Raw genomic sequence first — 19,749 nt, 5'->3', positions numbered from 1 at the left:
TAATTGGTAATCTAATTATTTTATCGTACCAGTATAAATAGAAAATAATAAACTACGGAAGTATAAAAAAATAAAGAAAGATACCTTTATACGACAGAGAAAAAAATGACTTCGAAGGAAGGAGACAATTCCCAAAAATCGCACAGGAAAGCAGAAAAATATTTTTCTTAAATGAAACTAGTCAAACCAAAAATATTGATTTAACCTAAATCGGATGATTTTTGGAGGCTCTATGGGTCTATATTTATTGGTGGAAAAGAGACTTAGGGTCAAAGGCTAGGTAATGTGGGACTAAACCTATACGTACGCAGATGAATTTTGAAAAAAAATCGCATGGGCTAAAAGTTCGGCCCGGCCGCACGCGTACAATGTCGTGGCAGTTTTTTTTTCAAAGGAGAAAAGATAATCTAGAAAGAAAAGGCTGGCTGGGCCTGGCCCATTTAGGAGAGAGAAAAAAATGAGGGGCCCGCTGCCACTATGCTACGCGCGTGGGCGGTAAATAAGTATGGGATGCATGTACAATTTTTTTTAAATAGAAACAGAAAGAAAATCAGATAAAGAAAATAAAGTAAAACTTTATATATGCATATAATATACCAAAATTTGCAGAAAAAGATTTTCTACAACATGGACATTTTTATAATGCCAAATAAAATCCACATAAATTTAGATAATTCAAAGAGTGCTACTGGTCTAATAAAATCCAATAAAAATCATTTTAAAAATACCAAAATTAATTCAAATTTATTTCTCTCCAATTTTCTGATGTAGAGAATCATGTTACCCTATTTTCTGTATATTTTATTTTTGGAGAAAAATGATTTGAATAAAACCCAAATAACTCCAAATTGAAAATAATTTCAAAAGGATTTTAATTTGATCCTTTTAAACTTCCAACTCATATTTCATCTATTTTGAAGAAGTCATTTTATCTTCGCTCGTGAAAATCATTGAGTTGCATAAAGTTTCAGAATTGGAAATATTCTCAAATGAAATTCAAATATTTTCAACACCCCTTGTCATTTAAATAAATGGAAGAAGTCATGTCATCTTCTCTCCAGGGTTTTGTGTTTGAAAAGAATTTGAATTCACGAAGATCATAAATGCAAAATAAAAGTTTGGGAAAGTCCTTTTATTTCCTCTCATTTAACTTTCAAAAAGTTCGAATTTCACTCACATTCAGTCTATCAATCACACAACAATCAAACAAACAATCAAATCTATCTATTTATTACAACATTCCAAAATTTAGAATTTTGGGATGTTACACTGCTTTATATGTCTTACTGCTTGATGAAATTGATCTGATGAATTGTGATATCATATTCTTCACTGCTGAAGTATATGAGGTTCGTAAGTTCCACTAATTCATCTGCAGGATGATCAACCCAAAGCCACTGAGGGGGTCCTCGATAGTGGATGTACAAATCACATGACTGGTGACAAGAATCTATTGATGGATGCTCCCTTGTCGCCATCACATCTGAAGCATATCATCTTCGCTGACAAAAGCAAAAGTCAGGTATTGGGTCTAGGTAAGGTTGCTATCGCAAAGGATTGACACATGGACAAAGTCATGCTCTTTGAATCCTTAGGGTACAATCTTATGTCTGTCTCAATGCTTTGTGATCTTGATATGGTTGTTGTCTTTCGCAAGTATTGTTGTGTTGTGATTATGGAAGCTGACAATTCCAAAGTCTTCGAAGGCTTTAGGAGAGGAGACTTGTATATTGTTGATTTCTCTACAGATTCACAACCAGCCGTGTGCCTACTTGCAAAAGCTTCAGAAGGATGGCTATGGCATCGACGAATTGGTCATGTAGGCATGAGGAATTTGCACACGCTTGCGAAGAAGAAGCATGTCATTGGCATTGAGAATGTCAAATTCCTCAAGGATCACTTATGCGGTGCCTGTGGAGCTGGAAAGATGACCAAGGCCAAGCATCCAGCGAAGACCATCATGACCACTACTCGTCCATTTGAATTGCTTCACATGGATCACTTCGGTCCAAATCATTATTCTTCTGTTTCAAATGAAGCATCTCAATATGGCTTTGTTATTGTTGATGATTACTCTCGTTACACATGGGTACACCTTGTTACTTACAAACATGAAGTACAGGAAGTCTTCAAACGATTTTCCTTGAGGGCTTCAACCAACTTTGGTGTGAAAATCAAACACATCAGAAGTGACAATGGCACTGAGTTCAAGAATTCGGGTCTCGATGACTATCTTGATGAACTTGGTATTACTCATGAGTTATCTGCTCCTTATACTCCTCAACAGAATGGCGTCGTGGAGCGCAAGAACAGGACTCTTGCTGAGATGGCGCGCACTATGCTCGATGAGTACAAAACACCTCGTCGTTTCTGGGTTGATGCAAGTGATACTACGTGCCACATCATCAACAGAGTATATCTTCACAAATTCTTCAAGAAGACTGCCTATGAACTCCTCACTGACAAGAAACCCAATGTGAGTTATTTTAAAGTCTTCGGTGCTAAATGCTGGATTAGAGATCCTCATCACAACTCTAAATTTGCACTGAAAGCACATGAAGGTTTTATGCTTGGTTACGGAAAGGACTCGCACACCTACATAGTCTTCAACAATGTTATTCACAAGATTGTTGAAACTGTAGATGTGCGGTTCGATGAAACTAATGGCTCGCAAAGAGAGCACCTACCTTCTGTGATAGATGAACCAGCACCTGAGGATTCTATCAAGCTCAAGGCTACTGAGGATGTTATTCCTACTGAAGAATCTGCTGAAGAATTCATTCCAGAACGTGAAGAACGCCAAGCTGTTGCACCTGAGGAAAATGCTGAGGAAATTGATGCTGAAGAAAATGCTGATCAAATTCCTCAACGTCAACCAGCTCACCCTCGCGTTGCAAAAGAAGTGCAAGTGGAGAAGATGATCGATGACATTAGAGCACCAGGTCCTCTCACACGCTCAAAAGCTTCACATCTATCTAACTTTTATGGGCACTTTGCTTTTGTCTCTATCACAGAGCCACTAAGGTAGATGAAGCATTTCTGGAGCCTGAGTGGATTCAGGCCATGCAAGAAGAATTACATCAGTTCAAGCTCAACAACGTCTGGGAACTGGTCAATCGTCCAGATCCTCGCAAGCACAATATCATTGGCACAAAGTGGATCTACCGCAACAAGCAAGATTACAACGGCATTGTGGTGAGTAATAAGGCACGTCTAGTAGCTCAAGGCTACACACAGGTTGAAGGAGTTGATTTCGATGAAACGTTTGCACCTGTTGCTAGACTTGAGGCTATTCGCATATTACTTGCTTATGCTAACCATCATGATATCATCTTATATCAAATGGATGTGAAAAGTGCATTCCTCAATGGTAAGCTTGAGGAAGAAGTATATGTTGCTCAACCCCCAGGTTTTGAAGACCCAAAGAATCCTGACAAAGTCTTCAGACTCAATAAGGCCCTCTATGGCCTCAAGCAGGCCCCACGGGCGTGGTATGATACTTTGAAGGAATTCTTCATGAAGAAAGGCTTCACACCCGGTTCACTCGATCCCACTCTCTTTACTAAATCTTATGATAGTGAACTGTTTGTGTGCCAAATATATGTTGATGATATCATCTTTGGCTGTACTGACCAACGATATAGTGATGAATTTGCCTATATGATGAGTGAAGAATATCAAATGTCTATGATGGGAGAGTTGAAATTCTTTTTAGGTCTTCAAATTCGTCAACAGCGCAATGGCATATTCATATCTCAGGAGAAATACCTCAAGGATGTCCTGAAGAAATTCGGCATGCAAGATTGCAAAGGCATCAAAATTCCTCTGCCCACAAATGGTCATCTATGCACTGATGAAAATGGTATTGACTTCGATCATAAGGTATACCGCTCCATGATTGGCTCTTTATTGTACTTATGTGCATCTAGGCCAGATATAATGCTTAGTGTTTGCATGTGTGCCCGATTTCAAGCTGCACCGAAGGAATCACACCATAAGGCTGTGAAGCATATTCTTCGATATCTAGCTCACACACCAACACTAGGATTATGGTATCCCAAGGGCTCAGATTTTGATCTCATTGGATATTCTGACTCTGACTATGCTGGTGATCGTGTGGATCGCAAGTCAACATCTGGTACATGTCATTTCCTCGGACGATCCTTGGTCTGTTGGTCCTCGAAGAAACAGAACTGCGTATCACTGTCTACTGCTGAAGCTGAGTACATTGCTGCTGGTTCTTGCTATGCTCAACTGCTATGGATGAAGCAAACACTCAAGGACTATGTCATCAACGTGAAGAATGTGCCTCTCCTCTGTGACAATGGGAGTGCCATCAAGATTGCTCACAACCCAGTTCAGCACTCGAAGACAAAGCACATTCAGATTCGTCATCATTTTCTTCGTGATCATGTGTTGAAGGGCGACATTTCTATTGAGCATGTGAAGACTGAAGAACAGCTAGCCGATATCTTCACAAAGCCCTTGGATGAAAAGAGATTTAGCAAGTTGCGGTGTGAGCTAAATATCTTAGAATCTTCGAATGTACTTTAAAAAGGCACTCATCCTAACACTTATGCAAAATTGATGATTTAGATGTGCAACACATGAAGAAACGTTTTTCTTCAATCAATGAAGAATAACACTCTAAGTGTGAAGAAATTAATGAAGAATTTGATTCTCAGAACCCTATGACAATTGTACGCGGTGTCTGAAATCATCATTCTTATACGGTGGGTCACGCCACCACAAAAGTTGAAAATCTTCAATTTGAATTTTTCCTCAGCTTTTGAAATTCCTCAGTTGTTCAAATTCTTCAACTTTGCAAAGTCTTCACTTGTTCCGTCGTTTTTCTTCATTGGCTATATATATATGTGAGTTTATGTCCTCTATAGCATTCACTTATAGCTATTTCTTCAAGTTAGTTTTTATGCTAAGTGAATGTGATCGGACCCTTCCCCTCTATGCTATACTCAATCCAATCTATTCACAAATTCTTCATGTGTGTTTTATTTGAAACTCGTTCAAAATCTTCACTGTGTCCTTGTCAGCTGAAGAAATTACGAACGGAACGTTAAAACTAATCTTATCCAAATTTTCAGTTTTGCCGCTCAAACCGTTCCGCATCCCACGATGCATTTATCTATTCACCCACGATCTTACACGATCTCCACCTCTCACTACATGGGTGACACATGTCGTGTGAAGGAGAAGGGTCAGGGGCACGTTCATCCCAAATCTTCGGGCGAACAGTTTTTCACTGCCACTATAAATACCCCCTCACCCCTTCCTCACTTCTTTTACTCCGCTCAATCTCTCTCTCCTGCTCGAGCTTTGTAGGATCGGAAGTATGTCTAGAGGGGGGTGATTAGACTACTTGACCAAATAAATATCTAGCCTTTTCCCAATTTTAGTTCTTGGCAGATTTTAGCTATCTTAGCACAAGTCAAGCAATCTCCACACAATTCAATCAAGCATGCAAAAGAGTATATGAGCAGCGGAAAGTAAATCATGCAACTTGCAAGAATGTAAAGGGAAGGGTTTGGAGGATTCAAACGCAATTGGAGACACGGATGTTTTTGGCGTGGTTCCGATAGGTGGTGCTATCGTACATCCACGTTGATGGAGACTTCAACGCACGGAGGGTAACGGTTGCGCGAGTCCACGGAGGGCTCCACCCACGAAGGGTCCACGAAGAAGCAACCTTGTCTATTCCATCATGGTCGTCGCCCACGAAGGACTTGCCTCACTAGCGATAGATCTTCACGAAGTAGGCGATCTCCTTGCCCTTACAAACTCCTTGGTTCAACTCCACAATCTTGTCGGAGGCTCCCAAGTGACACCTAGCCAATCTAGGAGACACCACTCTCCAAGAAGTAACAAATGGTGTATTGATGATGAACTCCTTTCTCTTGTGCTTCAAATGATAGTCTCCCCAACACTCAACTCTCTCTCACAGGATTTGGATTTGGTGGAAAGAAGATTTGAGTGGAAAACAACTTGGGGAAGGCTAGAGATCAAGATTCATATGGTTGGAATGGAATATCTTGAGCTCAACACAAGTGTAGGTGGTTCTCTCTCAGAAAATGTGTATTGGAAGTGTAGATATGTTCTGATGGCTCTCTCCACGAATGAAGAGTGGGTGGACGGGTATATATAGCCTTCACACAAAATCTAACCGTTACACACAATCTACAAAACTCGGTGGGACCGAATGGTTAAACTCGGTCGGACCGATTCAACAAACCTAGTGACCGTTAGGATTTTCGGTGGGACTGAGATGCAACTCGGTAGGACCGATATGGTTAGGGTTAGGGCATAATGTAATCTCGGTGTGACCGATTACACAAACTCGGTGGGACCGAACTTGGTAATAAGCTAACTAGAGAGTTGGTCAGGTAAACTCGGCGGGACCGATTCGCTCTTTTCGGTGAGACCGAAATGTTACGAAAGGGAAACAGAGAGTTTACATTGCAATCTCGGTGGGACCAATCGCTCACTTCGGTTAGACCGAAACGTTACGAAGGGAAACAGAGAGATTACAATCCCATCTCGATGAGACCGAGATCCCTATCGGTGAGACCGAATTGCTAGGGTTTGTGGCAGTGGCTAAGACATGTGAAACTCGGTGGCGCCGGATAGAAAGAATCGGTGGGGCCAAGTTTGACTTTTGGTTTAGGTCATATGTGGATGTGGGAAAATAGTTGAGGGTTTTGGAGCATATCACTAAGCACATGAAGCAAGAGGCTCATTAAGCAACACCTCATCCCTCCTTGATAGTATTGGATTTTCCTATAGACTCAATGTGATCTTGGATCACTAAAATATAAAATGTAGAGTCTTGATCTTGAAGCTTGAGCCAATCTTTTGTCCTTAGAATTTTGAGGGATCCACTTTCCTCATCCATGCCATGCCATTCATTGAGCTTTTCCTGAAATGTTAATCTTGGAATAATGTTAGCTCAATGAGCTATATGTTGTTAGGAATTACCAAAACCACCCAGGGATAGTTGCACTTTCAATCTCCCCCTTTTTGGTAATTGATGACAACATATAGATCAAAGCTTCGACAAATGATAATAAGAGTGAAAGATATCGTCGCTTTGAGAAGTATGTGATAAGCAAGAGCTCCCCCTAAATTTGTGCATATTTTAAGATTTGCTTTGGACTGCAAATGCACAATGAGTTAGGATCATGGCTTACTCTTCTATGTCACATACATCTTGGTGGAGCGCTCAAAATGATAAGAATTAAAATACATGCACTCATCACCAAGAAAAGTGAGTGATCATATAAGGATAAGTAAGATAATATCATCCAACAAGCATTAAGTGTAGCTTATGATCAAACACATGATCATCAATGTCTCACAGATAAAAGCATAGTATCTCAAGCACTCAAAAGCAAATAAAGTTCAACCAAGAAGACAAGAGAGAACAAAAGCAAACTCTCTTTCTCGAAGCCTATGATCTATACATCTATACATTTTTCTCCCCTTTTGGCAACAAGTTACCAAAAAGTTCATAGAAAATGCATAGCACTAAGACGACTCTCAGGCTTGGTCTTCAGGTGGTGGAGTCTGGATAATGACGAGGACGAAGGCTTCAGCTGAAGTAGATGGAGCCGCTGGGGTAGGAGCTGGAGCTGGTGGTACTGAGGCTGTAGCTGGTGCAGAAGTGGTGGCTCTAGTGTCAGGAACTGGCACTGCAGATGACCTCTGAGCTCTAGGCACTCTGGCAAATGCATCAGTTGTTGTTCTGCCCTTCCTCTCCTGCATGTCATCCTGTAGTTGCTCCACAGCAGACTGAATCTCAGTAACTTTCACATCTAAGTCACAGAACTTTTGTTCCATGATTCTTTCCACGGTCTCTTGGTTTCGAGTCAGGGTGGCCAGTCCTTTCTCAATCCTCAGAGTTGATGCTATCAGATAACCGAGCTGCTCCTGCTTGTTCTTCAAAAAGTATTCAGATGCCTCATCTTGAGTTTGCATCTTGGCAGCCTTCTCCATCTTTGCCTTCTCCTTCTTTGCTTGAACTTGTGCTGACGATGGTTCATTCTCATTCATCACAACTTGATTGTCCTCAAAATCTGGATGGATGGGCAAGTGTTCCTTATCCAAAAGGTATGTGCATGTGCCCATCTTCGAGTTAATCAACTCCTGAATATGTGGGGCATATCCACAACTCCTCTTCTGATCAGCTGCTGTCCTCTTGATGGTCTCAACTATGAGGCTCATGACCTTGAACTTTTGAGGCACATCAAATATATGAAGCAAGTTTATTGCATGGCCTCTGATCATGCTGTGGTCACCTGACTTGGGCAAAAGAGTGTGCCTTAGAATCCAGTTGATTGTAGGCAGCCCTGACAGAAGGAAGTGAACTGATCCAAACTTGAAAGTCTCAAGTGCTTTGTCTGGGATCTCCTTATACATGTTTGACATGGAATTGTGATCCATCTTCTTCTTGGCATAGACATCCAAGTTATCTTCTTTCTCTTCTGGGACATTGATCAACTGAGCCCATTCCTCAATAGTTGATTGGTACCTTGTACCTTCAGACATCCATACTATCCTGCCATCTGGATAGAAATGTGCTGTGGAGTATAATTGCATTATGAGCTCCTCATTCCACTTTGTGAGCTTCTGCCCAACAAAGTCTGCAACTCCACAAGCACTGAAGCTGTCATACACTCCGGGATAGCGTTCTTCATTCTTCTTGATATACCCCCAATCAACCCATCTCATATCACATATTATGGGTTTCTTGTCCAGCAGCACTGTCTCATAGAAGTCTTGCTGTTCCTTTGTGTGGAACCTGTAATCAACAGCAGTCCTTCTCCTTATAGCATATGGATCTGCTTCTCTCCATTTCCTCAGCCCTGAATCTCTCCTTATCTTCATGTTCTCAGCCACAGGATGAGCATCGTTGTGGTCTGGAATCTTGGGCTTGAGCTTTTGCAGAACTTGTTCTTCATCATCTTCCTTAGCAACTTCAGGCACTGGGGCCTTGTTCTTCTCAGCAGCAGATATGTTCCTAGTGTTCCTCTTTGGTGCACTCTTGGGCTTGGAAGCAACTTTGGGTGCTTCTTTGGGCTTTGATGAAGCAGCTCCTGTCCTAATAGCATCACCCATAAGCTTCTGTGCCTTGGGTGCTGATGCAGCAACCTCTTCTTCCTCTTCTTCTTTAGAGTCTCTCCTCATGGAGGGTTTGCAAAGAATTCTGGTAGTAGTGGTTCTGACTCTCTTTTTCTTCTTGTCTTGGCCACCTGCTTCCTCTTCAGATTCCATGGTAAACTTCATGGTTTCTTCAGTTGCAGCCTTCCTAGGCTTAGAAGTGGGAACTCTCCTTGCAGGTGCCTTCTTATGCATACCAGGCTTTGTGGCTGCAGCTGAGCCATATTCCTTCTTGAGCACTTTCTTCTTTGAAGTGGCTTCCTCTTCCTCTGCCACATAATCTTCATCCTCAGATTCAGAAGTTCTTCTCTTGCTTGCTCTAGTGGCAGCCTTAGGCAAGTTGCTTGGGGTGCTTCTACTACCCTCATCTGAGCTGCTAGAGGGACTAGTGCCCTCACTCAAGTGAACCTGCTCCTCTGATTTGTTCTGGCTGTCACTTTGGTCAGACATGTTGCAAACACTGACTGCAGACCCTGTGAATAGATTGTAGATGAGATAGAGTGGATGAGCATCACAAAATGCAAAGATTTTGCAAAAGAATGAGTCAAAAACTTAGTTCTAGTTTTCCACAGAAAGCATTTCGGATTTACTGATTTGCAAACTTGGTGATACCGAAGCAGCTTTTGGAACCAAAACTAGTGAACTCGGTCAGACCGAGTCACAGTTCAGTGACACCGAGACTGCTAGGGTTTCACAAAGTCCTGAACTCGGTCACACCGATTTGCAATTCTCGGTCAGACCGAGAACCACATGTGCAATGGCCTTGGCCGAATCGGTGGAACCGAGTTCCGCAACCCAGTGGGTCCGAGAAGGTTTCGGCGGAAACCTAAACCTAAATTTTCGAATCGCATCTATTCTAAGGATTGTTTTGACTGGATAGAGGTGTTTCAATCATAGCAAGAATCTTAATGAACGCAATGTGCTAGGAATCAGACGGGGATAGCACTGTGATCGAGTCCATACCCTAGCTCGGCGATGAACTCGATACGTCGGCAATGGCGGAGACGAAATCCGTTGACGGCGGCGGAGACCAGTGACAAGAGGCGGCTGGCAATGAGGAGGACAATCCGGAGACCCAAGAGGCAGAGCGAGCTATGCGCGGGTGACGAGGTTTTGGAGAATTTTCCAAAATTTTGCCCGTGAGTATATATAGCCCGACCCTGTCGGTGTGACCGAGTGGAACAACTCGGTGGCACCGAGATGCATAACTGTTGACAGTTACAGCAACTCGGTGTGACCGAAAAGTTCAAATCGGTTGCACCGAGATGAAAACCTAGATCAACTTAGTGATCTCGGTATGACCGAAATGGAGGAATCAGTCAGACCGAAACACACAAAGAAGTTTTGGAAGTTTAAGTCTATGACAAATCGGGGACTCCGAGTGCTCCTCACACAGAGTGGTTTGAATCTGACTTGATCAATTTTTTTGATGTAGCATGAATAGAGTTTGAGACGAGAAAAGCATAGATAGCTAGAGAGGGTTCTTAGGCATTCTTGTCCATCCACTTGGCAAAAGAAAGGAAAACCAATCAATCAAAACAACAAGTGGATGTCCTCGAATGAGTAAAATATGCAATCAACATGCTCACACAATAAAATGGCAATTAAAATATGTGGCAAAGCATGCACAACCAATTCTAGCATCTATCAAGCAATTGGCGATGACTAGGTCATCTATATATGAGTATATTGACTTAGGAGTCAAATGAGAACATTTGATCATAGGTCATACTCATCGTTTAAGCACAAGTGGGGTTGCCACTTTTACATAAAGCATTGTTGTGTTCACATCATTAGAGTTGCTTTAGCTCAAATCTTAGAGTAAAGCTCCCCCTAGATGTGAGATCCCCCCTAAGAGGGATGAACTAACCTTGGGTTTTGTCGATGATGACTTCATGTAGATGTTGAAGATGTGGATGCTCAATGTTGATGTAGATCATTCGGAGCTATCCATTTGAGTGAGTTGCACTTTCAATACCTACACGGGTTAGTCCCACAAGGAACAAACAAGAATATCCATAGACATAGAGTGATGCACACACAAGATGATGTCTATGAAAGCTTTTAGGTTACCTTGTCCCTTGTCTTACCAACAAGAGGGTTTGTGACTCCTTGAACTAGTGCAAGATGTGGAAGTTGATTGCACTTGTTCTTGCTAAGATGACAAGAGTGAAATATGTTGGCGGAGTCACCCTCAAGAACTCTCTAGTTCTTCTTCTTCTGGATCCACACCATCTTGATGGGAATCCTTGGTGTTGTAGTTGTACTTGATGAAGTGGAACTTGATGTAGTCTTGGGAACCCACTTGACCAAGGTCTTAGGAGCTTCTTCAAATGCATCAATTTCCTCTTGAAGCTTGTCCTTGCCTTTTTGCTTGTGGTCTTGTGGTGGAAGATCATCTTGAGCTTGTGTCCCTTTGAAAGAAGTAGGATCATACTTCTCTTGTTGAGGAACAAACTTCGTCTTGGGGTATTGATCTTCTTCCCACTCAACTCCATTGGCATTGAACTTTCGTTCAAAACAACACCTTGATTCTTCCGGTGCCTTCCTTGCTTGCGTACAATTTCCTCAAATTGCTTACTCCCGGCAAGGCTCTTGTAAACACCTTTTTCTATAATTCCCTTCAATAAGCTATTTTCTTGCTCAAGTGTAACTTGGCTAAGAGAATCATTAGTGGAATCAAAATAACTACTAGAAGCAACAATATTGGATTTGGCATGATTATTGTTACTACTAGAGGAAGAATCTTTCTTGTTCTTGTTACTAGACTTGACTTGAGGCATGTAAGTGGATAAGAGTAAACGCTTGGCAATGTAAGAAGAACTTTTCTTACGAAGATCATCATTGATTGCTTTTAAGAACTCATGCTCTTGCTCAAGGTTGAGCTTTTCAAAGAGTAATTTCTCATGAGTCCTTAAAATTTCTCGATGATCTCCTAAGATAGTTTCATGAGCTAACTTAAGAGTGTTTAGTTCTTTAGTGAGAGACTCAATCTTCTCCTTATCATTGTCATTCGTTTTATCTTGATTAGCATGATTAATTGATGTTTCATCATAGTATTCATCACTAGAGTTGTCAACAAGTAAATCATCATCACCTAACAAGTCATCTTCATCACTATTGAAATCAACATACTCGGGGTGTGATACCTTTGGGCCTTTAGCCATGAAGCATGTTCCAACTCCTTCATTTGGTGAGTTAAATATGTCGTAGGAGTTGGTTGTCACAAGTGCTAGACCGGCAACACCTTCATCTTGAGTATATTCAGAGTCGGAGTGATAACTTCTCTCGAAGTGGTTGTCGGAGTCGGAGCCGGATACCCATTCACCAACGTGAGCTTGATGTCTTCGTTTTGTGTAGCTCCTTGATGACTTGTCCTTTCTTTCCGAATCCTTGCTTCTCTGTGAATGTCTTCGTTCATAACGATCATCTCTACTCCTTCTTTCTCTAGATGGTGATTCTTCTCTTCTACTTCTTCTCTTGGGAGAATCTTCTCTTCTTTTGTAGGGAGCCGTACACTCATTGGAATAGTGTCCGGGCCTTCCACAATTGTAGCAGTTTCGCTCTCGACTAGAAGATCTTTTGTCATTGTAGGACCTTGACTTGGAGCTTCTATCTTTGCTTCTACTCTTGTAGAACTTGTTGAAGTTCTTCACCATTAGGCTCAATTCTTCATTGAAGGCTTGTTTCTCACTTGATGATGTGGGGGCTTCACATGAGGCTTTGTAAGCACCACTTGATTTGTTGTGAAGTTCCTCTTTATCCTTGAGTGACATCTCATGAGCAACAATTCTTCCAATGACTTCCGTTGGCTTGAGATCTTTGTAGTTGGGCATCATTTGGATCAATGTGCATACGGTATCATATTTTCCATCCAAGGCTCTTAGGATCTTCTTGATGATGAATCTGTCGGTCATCTCTTCACTCCCTAAGCCGGCAATCTCATTTGTGATAAGAGCAAGCCTAGAGTACATTTCAGCGACACCTTCACCATCCTTCATTTTGAACTTGTCGAGTTGACTTTGAAGCACATCCAATTTGGATTCCTTGACGGAGTCGGTACCTTCGTGCATATCAATCAAAGTATCCCAAATTTCCTTTGCATTCTCAAGACGGCTGATTTTGTTGAATTCTTCGGGGCACAATCCGTTGAAGAGGATGTCACAAGCTTGAGCGTTGTATTGCAGCATCTTCAACTCTTCCGCGGTAGCTTCACGGTTCGGTTCTTTGCCATCAAAGGAGTCACCTTGCAAGCCAACACACACAATAGCCCAAATGGCAGGGTTATGTCCAAGAATATGCATTTTCATCTTATGCTTCCAACTAGCAAAATTAGTTCCATCAAAGTAAGGACCTCTACGGTGATAATTTCCCTCGCTAGACGCCATACTCTCCTAGGTTGTGAAATCAAGGCTATGACCACCAAAAGCTATGGAAATCAAATCAAATGGAGACCAAAGCTCTGATACCACTTGTAGGATCGGAAGTATGTCTAGAGGGGGGTGATTAGACTACTTGACCAAATAAAAATCTAGCCTTTTCCCAATTTTAGTTCTTGGCAGATTTTAGCTATCTTAGCACAAGTCAAGCAATCTCCACACAATTCAAGCAAGCATGCAAAAGAGTATATGAGCAGCGGAAAGTTAATCATGCAACTTGCAAGAATGTAAAGGGAAGGGTTTGGAGGATTCAAACGCAGTTGGAGACACGGATGTTTTTGGCGTGGTTCCGATAGGTGGTGCTATCGTACATCCATGCTGATGGAGACTTCAACCCACGGAGGGTAATGGTTGCGCGAGTCCACGGAGGGCTCCACCCACGAAGGGTCCACGAAGAAGCAACCTTGTCTATTCCATCATGGCCGTCGCCCACGAAGGACTTGCCTCACTAGCGGTAGATCTTCACGAAGTAGGCGATCTCCTTGCCCTTACAAACTCCTTGGTTCAACTCCACAATCTTGTCGGAGGCTCCCAAGTGACACCTAGCCAATCTAGGAGACACCACTCTCCAAGAAGTAACAAATGGTGTGTTGATGATGAACTCCTTTCTCTTGTGCTTCAAATGATAGTCTCCCCAATACTCAACTCTCTCTCACAGGATTTGGATTTGGTGGAAAGAAGATTTGAGTGGAAAGCAACTTGGGGAAGGCTAGAGATCAAGATTCATATGGTTGGAATGGAATATCTTGAGCTCAACACAAGTGTAGGTGGTTCTCTCTCAGAAAATGTGTATTGGAAGTGTAGATATGTTCTGATGGCTCTCTCCACGAATGAAGAGTGGGTGGACGGGTATATATAGCCTCCACACAAAATCTAACCGTTACACACAATCTACCAAACTCGGTGGGAACGAATGGTTAAACTCGGTCGGACCGATTCAGCAAACCTAGTGACCGTTAGGATTTTCGGTGGGACTGAGATGCAACTCGGTAGGACCGATATGGTTAGGGTTAGGGCATAACGTAATCTCGGTGTGACCGATTACACAAACTCGGTGGGACCGATCTTGGTAATAAGCTAACCAGAGAGTTGGTCAGGTAAACTCGGTGGGACCGATTCGCTCTTTTCGGTGAGTCCGAAATGTTACAAAAGGGAAACAGAGAGTTTACATTGCAATCTCGGTGGGACCAATCTCTCACTTTGGTTAGACCGAAACGTTACGAAGGGAAACAGAGAGATTACAATCCCATCTCGGTGAGACCGAGATCCCTATCGGTGAGACCGAATTGCTAGGGTTTGTGGCAGTGGCTAAGACATGTGAAACTCGGTGGCGCCGGATAGAAAGAATCGGTGGGGCCGAGTTTGACTTTTGGTTTAGGTCATATGTGTATGTGGGAAAATAGTTGAGGGTTTTGGAGCATATCACTAAGCACATGAAGCAAGAGGCTCATTAAGCAACACCTCATCCCTCCTTGATAGTATTGGCTTTTCCTATAGACTCAATGTGATCTTGGATCACTAAAATATAAAATGTAGAGTCTTGATCTTGAAGCTTGAGCCAATCTTTTGTCCTTAGAATTTTGAGGGATCCACTTTCCTCATCCATGCCATGCCATTCATTGAGCTTTTCCTGAAATGTTAATCTTGGAATAATGTTAGCTCAATGAGCTATATGTTGTTAGGAATTACCAAAACCACCCAGGGATAGTTGCACTTTCAAGCTTCCCAAATCCTAGCGCCGCCGCTACTCCATCGTCGCCGGTGAGGAAGAGCTTCACTGCCTCGACCTCGTCGTCGTTGTACTCGCGCTGACCGCGGAAATCTTCACCTCCGCCGCCGACGTAGACATCTTCCTCCGCCAAGTTAGGGCGTGGAAGATCTACACCGACGAGCTTCTCTGTTTCACCTCTCTGTTCGTCGTGTTCTTCATTCAGGGTAATTAAAAGTTACTTTTACTGCCCTCTTTGATTTGAAATTTCTCTATAAAATCTTCAAAGGTGTTTTATTCTTCAAATCTTCACACACAAAACACCTCACAAATCTTCTGTTCTTGATTCATTTCTCTAAGCATCATTTTTCTTCAAGATTCCTCAATTGTGTGGATCCTCGATCTATACAACTCTGGAACCTAAGACAAAGCACGCTTAGTGAAATTCTTCAAGACGCATCTGGTCAAATTCCTCAAACTTGTTCTTTTTGAAAAACCTTCTGAGAACGCATGTGACCTCTCCAAATTCCTCGCAACTATATTCTGTTCACAGGTACACATGTCCGCTGCTGAATCACTAGGTTCTCATCAACTTAACTCATTTGCAGCGTTCCTCGAAGAAAAACTGCATACTTCTTCAAAGTATTCGATTGTTCAAATTCATTAGCTGAAGAATATGGCAGATGGTAAGAAGCCACAGAAAGGAGGAAAGAAACCTGAGATTATGACTGCTTTCGAAATCCGTGAGGACATTTACAAAGAGTACTACACACCTGATGAAGCCAAGTTTGGCAAAGAAAACAAAAATCAGCGCAAGGTGCACATTCAGAGGATAGAACGGAGATGGGCACGCGAATGGAGGGAATATAGATATGTAACTCCAAAGTACATGAAAAAATCCCTCACTCCCCAGCACCAACAGTTCAAATGGGCTCTGAAGAAACTCATCCCACCTCATCTGTCTGTGAAGACATTCCAGCCACTAGTGCTGAAGAAACTATTGCTGCTGAAAATGTGACAACTCAGACTGCACCTGAGGAGGAACCAGAAATTCCTCAGACCGATGAACCTGAGATCGCGATTCCTGAGGTAGTGATGCAACTCACTGACACTCCTCTGCCCAAGCCAAAGGATCCGTTCTCAAGGAAGCAAAAGTTCAAGGCTGAAGACTTCTTTGGCGAGCACGTATTCTTCACATATTACAACCCATATGACTCTGCTCACATAAGGAAGAGGCGTTTCTGGACTTCTAGTCAAGCCAACTTCCATTCCTCAGTGCTGTTCAAAAAAGACAAAGTCTTCGACCATGCACATATTCCTCATGTAGACATGGAGTCTCTGCCGTGCTTCGAGCCAGTCCTCAGTGTTCTTCATGATGCTGGGCTGCTAAACTTCTGCACTGACATATGTGATTGGAATGAAGAACTCATTCTTCAGTTCTATGCAACGTTGCACATCACAGGCGACTCTGAAGATGTGAACTCATGGGTTCTGGACTGGATGACAGAAAACACTCATTACAAGGCACCAGCGTCTGAATTGCTTCGTGCCCTACCACTAAGTCCTCCCCTTGAAGATGCACGTTGTGTCTTCAGTGAACCTGAGCTTTCAAATCACTACATGCAAGTGCTGATGAAGCCTTTGAAGCCAGGGCAGGCCCCACGAACCAAATTCCTCGTCAAGGAATTACTGTATGTGCCTCGGACCGTCTATCGCATTCTGTCGAAGACAATGAGTCCTATCAAAGGCCACAACTCAAATGATGAAGAAGTCGTTGGCATCATGAAGAATATGCTTTTCAACATCATTCATGGCGTTCCTGTCAACTTCCATGATTTCTTCATGAGGACTCTGGCCAACATCGCTATGTCACCATTTGAGCTGAAGCCTTATGTGCCATGGATTATGAGATTCATCAGGACAAGGTCTTCACTCAACTACAAAGCTGACACTCTGAACCACTGCAGCTACTTGCCTCCAATTGAAGTCCTCAAAAGGACATTTCCCTCAGCTGAAGAAAAGGGCAAGGCAACTGCTGTGATCGATGAAGGCATTCGTCCATTGGATGGTCAATTCCGGAAGGCTGCATCCTATTCCACCAATGATGACTCTGCCACACATGACTCTGCCGCCAACAATGCCAAGCAAAATCCTCAAGCCACAGCACCCAGGGTGATGACTGATCATGAGTTACTCCTCAGTCTTCATCAGAAGGTTGATCGAAATCACAAATGGGTCAAGCGTCAGTTTGGTTCAATTCTTCACAACATGACTTCAACACACAATGAAGTGAAGAAAAACCACTACTACCTCCATGAAACCCTCAACCGCACCTGGGCTGTTCTGTCTCAAGTTTACAGCGCTAAAGATCTGAAGAAAATGGGTCTCAAAGAAGAGTTTGACTGGTCTGCACCTCCTCCGAAGAAATACAAGACGGTCAAGGTTCCTTCTTTGGTGGCCAGCTCCTATTCTTCATCGCATGACACTGATGAACATGAAGACTTGGACGACACTGCGGCAGGCCCTACTTCAACAACCGACCCCGACAATGCTGGCGCTCCTTCATCAACTTGATTATCTTCAGGGGCGTTAGTCCTCAGTTTCGATCCTTTTGGTCATTCGATGACAAAGGGGGAGAAATCTGAGTTAGTCTTCAAGCGGGTCTACTATATGGGCGTTTTTTTTGCTAAGTTACAACTCTCGTTCTTCCGAAACTTTTATTGACTCCAATTCCAGCCACTAGTGCTAAAGAAATTGCTGCTGCTGATCACTTGAACACACAGACTGCCACTGAAGAGGAATCAGAAATTCCTCAGCCTGAAGAACCTGAGATTGTGATTCCTGAGGTTGTGATGCAACTCACTGACACTCCTCTTCCCAAGCCAAAGGATCCATTCTCACGCAAGCAAAAAATCAAGGCTGAAGATTTCTTCGGCGAGCATGTATTCTTCACAGATTACAACCCCTATGATTCTGCTCGCATACGGAAGAGGCGTTTCTGGACTGCCAGTCAGGCTAATTTTTATTCCTCAGTGTTGTTCAACAAAGACAAAGTCTTCAATCATGCACACATTCCTCATGTGGATATGGAATCTTTGCCATGCTTTGAGCCAGTCCTCAGTGTTCTTCACGACACTGGACTGTTAAATTTCTGCACTGACATATGTGATTGGAATGAAGAACTCATTCTTCAATTTTATGCGACGCTGCACATCACAGGAGATTCTGAAGATGTGAACTCATGGGTGTTGGACTGGATGTCTGAAAACACTCACTACAAGGCACCAGCTACTGAATTGCTTCATGCCCTACCACTCAGTCCTCCCCTTGAAGCTGCTCGATATGTCTACAGCAAACCTGAGCTTACAAATCATTACATGCAAGTGCTGATGAAGCCTTTGAAGCCAGGGCAGACCCCACGAACCAAATTCCTCGTCAAGGAATTACTTTATGTGCCTCAGACTGTCTATCGCATTCTGACAAAGACATTGAGTCCAATCAAGGGCCATGACTCAAATGAAGAAGAAGTCATTGGCATCATGAAGAATCTGCTCTTCAATATCATTCATGGCGTTCCCGTCAACTTCTATGATTTCTTCATGAGGACTATGGCCAATGTAGCTATGTCACCTTTTGAGCTGAAGCCTTATGCACCTTGGATTATGAGATTCATCAGAACAAGGTCTTCACTCAACTACAAAGCTGATACACTGAACCACTGCAGCTACTTGCCTCCGATTGAAGTCCTCAAACGGACATTTTCCTCAGCTGATGACAAAGGCAAGGCCGCTGCTATTATAGATGAACGCATTCGTCCATTGGATGGTCAATTTCGCAAGGCTGCATCCTACTCAACCAATGCCGACTCTGCCACCCATGACTCTGCCGCCAACACAGCCAAGCAAAATCCTCAAGGCACAACACCCAGGGTGATGACTGATAGTGAGCTACTCCTCAGTCTTCATCAGAAGGTTGATCGCAATCATAAATGGGTCAAGAGACAGTTTGGTTCAATTCTTCACAACATGACCTCAACCCATAATGCAGTGAAGAAAAATCAATACTACCTCCATAAAACCTTCAACCATACCTGGGTTGTTTTATCTCATGTCTACAGCGAAGAAGATATGAAGAAAATGGGTCTCAAGGAAGACTTTGACTGGTCTGCACCTCCACCGAAGAAATACAAGAAGGTCAAGGTTCCTTCCTTGGTGGCTTGATCCTATTCTTCATCGCGCGACACTGATGAACATGAAGACCTAGATGACACTGCGGCAGGCCCTACTACAACAAACGACCCCAACAACGCTGACGCTCCGTCATCAAATTCATATTCTTCAGGGGCATTAGTCCTCATTTTCGATCCTTTTGGTCATTCGATGATAAAGGGGGAGAAATTTGAATTAGTCTTCAAGCGGGTCTATTATATGG

This window comes from Triticum dicoccoides, chromosome 2A (genome assembly GCF_002162155.2).
Source record: "Triticum dicoccoides isolate Atlit2015 ecotype Zavitan chromosome 2A, WEW_v2.0, whole genome shotgun sequence".
In the NCBI taxonomy this organism is placed as follows: domain Eukaryota; kingdom Viridiplantae; phylum Streptophyta; class Magnoliopsida; order Poales; family Poaceae; genus Triticum; species Triticum dicoccoides.
Note: the sequence above shows the minus strand (reverse complement) of the source record.